This window comes from Lactuca virosa, chromosome 7, assembly GCF_052849685.1.
Source record: "Lactuca virosa cultivar CGN04683 chromosome 7, Lactuca_virosa_CGN04683_v6, whole genome shotgun sequence".
NCBI lineage: Eukaryota > Viridiplantae > Streptophyta > Magnoliopsida > Asterales > Asteraceae > Lactuca > Lactuca virosa.
In genome coordinates this window covers 241,904,845-241,910,553 of record NC_136432.1, presented here as the reverse complement: position 1 = coordinate 241,910,553, position 5,709 = coordinate 241,904,845, and positions in this window count along the sequence as shown.

Here is a 5,709-nt window from a genome sequence, read left to right as displayed (position 1 = left end):
TGGTGAAAGTTGCACTTGTTGCACTTGGGTAGGGTTCCAGCATATGGCTTCGGTGGTGCAGTAGTGGCAGCATTAGTGGCAGCATGGACAGCAACAGTTTGTTGCTTCTTAGTGGGGTCATGTGCTGGTTGGCTCTTCTTTTGGTTCCAGAACTTCCTTTTGTTGTTTCCCCCTTTTGATTGATCAGTGGTGGTGGTTGTAGTATTATGACCGGCTCGGTGGTCAACAAGTTGTTGTGCTAGCTCTCTGGCACTGTCAAAAGTAGTTGGCCTTGAAGCCAGGACACTACTTTGCACTTGGGGAGACAGTCCCCAAAGGTATCGCTCCACCTTTTTCTCCTCCGGAGTAACCATTGTTGGGCAGAGGAGAGCCAATTCATTGAATCGGGTGGTGTAGGTTTCAAGGTCGGAGCCCGTCATCCTGAGGTTCCAAAGTTCTTGTTCCAGCTTTTGAATCTCACCTCTCGGGCAGTACTCCTTCATCATCAACGTTTTTAGTTCTGCCCAGGTTATGGAGCTAGCCACTTCGAGAGTAAGTGAATTAATCCGGCAGTTCCACCAAGTAAGGGCCCGGCCGGTGAAAGTGAAGGCTGCGAACTTAACTTTGCTCGCTTCGGGGCAAGAGCACACCTGAAAGACTACTTCAGTCTTTTCAAACCATTGCATTAAAGTGATGACTCCCCCGCTCCCATTGAAGTTGTCGGGTTTGCCATTGGTGATGTCTTTGTAGGTGCACTCTCTTGTGCGCACCCATCTGTCACCCTGGTTAGAGGGTGTAACACCTGGTCCAGATCCACCATTTCTATTAGAGACAATTTGGGACACAGCTGCCGCTACTGCTGCTGCTATTGCAGCTTGGAGTATTGTTGGATCAAATTGTGGAAGTGGCGGCAAAGGTGTTGGTGATGGTGGTGGAGGTGTCGGTGATGGTGATGGTGGTGGAGGTGTCGGTGATGGTGATGGTGGTGGAGGTGTTGGTAGTGGTGGTGGAAGTGTCGGTGATGGTGGTGGAGGTGTTGGTAGTGGTGGTGGAAGTGTCGGTGATGGTGGTAGAGGTGTTAGTAGTGGTGGTGCTGCACTGCTAGATGGTCTAGTCTCCTTCCTTGGCGGCATGGTTCTGTCATAAGTTGTAAACCAATGTACTTTTAGTACAAGTATATTTATAGGAAGAGAAATCTTTTATACATAAAGTATATTATTACGTTGTTTTCCGATATGTTTACGATACATACGATTTTATACTTTTAATTGACCCAATACATTGGGCTATGAGGTAAAATGAAAGTCTAAAATATTTTATTTGAGTTTCCTTGTTTCCAAGTATATGACCATTTGTAAGAGTTTCCCATATGCTAATTTAGTCGGGACATAATTAATATATTTATTATAGTAACACAAAATACTCCTATAGTATTTGTAAATATTTAGTTTTGAGTTCTTAAAGTATCCTTTGTAGTGTGATATTAGGTTGTTAGATTTGTTGCCCATCCTGACCATCCCCCGGTATATGCAAGTCAATTCTCGAACTGATATAGTTGATCAGGCTATATCCTTCCCAGAATTAATCCACATATACTAAGGCATACTCAAAATGTTCAACTCTTCTTCTTTTGCTTTATGTTTTCTCTAGTCATGATATCATGCGAGCATGTAATGTATGTATGTATACTTTAATCAAGAAAATCATTTATTTTCTAAAAGTATATTTATTTGAAAAATGCACAATTCAGAGACTATTAGTCCCAATTGTGTTTATAGTTTTTATATCTTATGTGGTTTGATATACTTAATTCACTATAAACTGTGCTCTGATACCAATCTGTCACACCCCCAAACCAAGGATGGCGGAAACGTCTGGGGGTGGAGGACTTCATGTATAGTATCATAACAACAATTGTAATAGTAATTCAAGCAAACACAACCAACATATATATAATTGAAAAAGTTACATCATTATATGAATTACATGTTTACGAATCAATTACAATATGTTGACAAAATATGAAATAGTAGACGCCTTAGCGTCCCATCCTCAAAAGCACTTGGTTACCTGTTTAATGATTTCCTGAGAATACAAGTTGTTTGGAAAAGTGTCAACACAAAGGTTGGTGAGTTCATAAGCTTTTGTTTGATATTATTAAAAGCCTTTCGTTTGTAAAAGTAGTATTTGTTTTAGAAAATCCAATATTTTCCTTAAAATGTATATGTAGTCTTAAATTCAAAGACCGAAATGTATAAGTAACTTTTCTTACTTATAATAAATAATGTAAGTTTAAATCGACATAAACTCGTTTAATTTTAATGAAGTTCCCGTAAATTCCAATATTTATTAATACTTTGTGTGAGTTTATTATAACCATGCTATGACCAAGGTTGCCTAAAACGACGTTCTTCGGGCGTCGGAAATGTTATGACATTTGTCACCCCAGGCCTATCGGTGTAACTGTTGCATGCAGTTTAGGTGTGGGTTTGTCAAACCCAATATAGATCTATACACAACTATCACGCTCTCCCTCAAGGAGACTCTGGTTACAATACAGGACTTAATGGTAGTTTGAAGTAAATGTCTCACAAAGTCATTAACGGAATTATGTGTTATGAAAACTTGGTACCGTATGGCCGTACCTTGCTTAATGAAAATATCCTTTGTATAAATGTACCCTTTTTAAATGTATGTGTTATGTAATGTATCATAAACTATACCTATTATAGTTTATCAACCAAGGGTAGTACGTAGTAATGTATGCAAACTATATTCAAAATAGTTTATTAAATGTTTGAATGTATCGGTTGTACTTTGATTATAATCACTTGTTATTCTTTATATTTTATATGTCCAAATCCATTTGTAAACTGATGTGTGTCTAAATATTAAGATGAAATGTCATATATTGCAATAACATATAATCACATAAAGATATACACCTTGCTCAACATGTTACAAGGTGAAATGAAATTGACAGCAACTTTTCGTTGAATACAGTTTCTGTTACTGTTCTTAGAAAATTTATAGAAAAATCATCAAAGCTCTAAATCCAAATCCGCAAATTTTGAGAGTTTGGAATATGAGTCTAGTTTGTTCGTAAATTTTATCATGATTTTTAGTGATCTCTAACAGAGGTGAAAATGTTCATAATCACAGACTGGTCCGGGTTTGCCTCTGAAATGACAGGCAGTTTTGTAAAAATCACCATAAATTGTAGAAAAATCATATGGAGATGTGCAAGTAGCCATTTTAAATCTAAGAGTTTGAACTACTTGCACCTGGAACAGTTTTGAAAACTAAAATATTTAAGTTGACCAAAACAGTCCGTGATCGAAGTTCATCTTTTCTGATGTAATCTGATAGAAAAAGTTTAATTGTGTTCTTGATGATTTTACTTGTATTCCCCCCTTAAAACTTAAGAAAAACATGTAAATGTAGGGGTATGAACTCACCCTATGTGGTTTCAGTAGATTAAAGTGAGAGAGAGGAAGTGTTCAACCCAAGGACACTAAGAAGATGTCTTGATGATTCGAGAATCTAACATCGAATAAGATGGAATTTGTGTAAGATATCAATGATTTGAGTAGAATGGAGTGTAATAATTATATGAATGATGAAGATACTTACTAATTGAAGAAAGAAATCCCTGAAGAAAGCCTTGAAGTTCTTCAAGTTGAGAGAAAAGATGAGAGAATTTTGGAGAGTGTCCTTTGGTTGCTAAGTGTAGAATGAAAGAACTTTATGGAGAATGAGGAGAGAGGATCAATCCTCCAGCTCTTAGAATGTGGGAAGAGCTGGAGATTAGGTGTAAAGGTCCACTAAGGAGACAAGGGGTAGTGGGAAAGAGTGGCTGATCATAGAGTGAGGTGGTGGTGGTTTGCTTTTGCCATAAATTAAGGAAAAGCAAATATTCCCTCAATAGTTAGTTCAACCACTAATTCTTTTAATATATTTTTATAAAACACTGGAGATTTATATATTTTGGGGCCTTAGTTTATAAAATAAAGTTTTGGGTGAAAATCCCACGTTAAAATAATGAAAAACGGAGTTAAAACGAAGTCGTAGTCGAAAAACCGGTAAAAAGGGGTCGTCTGCTAGACCTCTCGGATGGGGGCCGAGACTTCGGACCCTCGCATGCGAGGCTGCTGTCTCAGGGCTTCGGATTCGGTCTCCTGAGAGGCTTCAGCTTCGGTCTTGATGAGAGGCATCGGATCCGAGGCCTCGGATGAGAGGCTTCGGTCCTGACGCTTCAGTTCCAGGTCCTTAAGGCTATTTTACCCGTTTTTACCCCGTTTCAAGCGATTTTTGACCCGGTTAAGGGTCGATATGACCCAAATGATTACAAAAAGTTAAAGTAACTTTTGAGAGAGATTTGGGAGAGATTTCAAATAGAAAGAGATAGAGTGAAAACGATTTGGAGAGGTTTCGTTTGTGATTAATTTGAGTGTCCGGCTTCACAACGCAAGGTTCGTAAACCCCGTTAAACCGTGTTTTAGTGTCGTACACAATCCCGATGATTGTGCAATAGTGTTTTATCGCTTTGGTTCGTTGTTTAGCACTGTTAAGGCTAAGGAAAATCAAACACATGAACTTTCCAAATGATGATTTCTCATTAAAATAGCTAATTGTATAGTGATTACATAACGTAAACCCTAACATACAAGGGTTATTGGAGTTGACCGGTTTGACTTGTTGACTTTGTTTGACTTTGACTTGACCGAAATTTGACGGTTGTCACATCCTGGGAGTTCTTCTGGAAAGATGTCGAGAAAATCACGTACTACTTGGATGTTCTTAATGTCTTTCTTATCTTGGCTCACATCGACAACATGAGCAAGGAATGTGCGACATTCCTTTCGAAGGTACTTCTGGGCTTGAATACTCGAGATGATACGAAGGTTAGTGTCGGGTTTGTCGCCATAGACTACTAGAGTTTCGCCAGACGGCAGATTAAGGCGAACAACCTTTTCATAACACATGATGTCGGCACGATGTAGACTCAACCAATCCATGCCGATAATGACGTCAAAACTTTTAATTGAGACCGGCATGAGGTCGATCGAAAATGAATGGCTATCTAGAGTTAGGGTAGATCCTATTTATATACTGCTAGTGCTCTCATTCTTTCCGTTAGCCATTTCTACAGTGAACGGTTCTTTAAGTGCTCGTGGTTTTTGCTTAAGTAAGTGAGCAAACTTTTGGTTCACGAAACTCCTCTCCGCTCCACTATCAAACAAAATGCATGCATAAGAGTTATCGAGGAGAAACGTACCAGTGACCACTGTGGGGTCGACAACTACTTCCTCGTGGCCTATAGCCAAAACTCTTCCTACTCCGCCGGCGTTCCCTGCCTTCGGCCAGTTCCTTTTGTAGTGGCCCAGCTCGCCACAACCGTAGCAAGCTTGGCCCACTCCTACGTCGGGGACTTGGTTGATTGGCCTCGCCAGAGCTTTGCAGAAACGGGCAGTCTGCCCCTTCCTGTTGCAGTTTGCACACTGCATTTCCCGACAGGCTCCTGTGTAGTAGAAGTTTCATTTGTTGCACTTTGACAAACTTCCAGCGTACTGCTTTACCGGAGCAGCAGCGGTAGGTGCTATCGCAGCATTAACTGCCACGACCTGCTGCTTCTTGGCAACTTTCTTTTTCTTCTTGTCATCCCAGAACTTCCGCTTGGTATCAGCGGTTTTGGAGGGTTCTGAGATGGTTAGGGTTGTTGTTGTTGAC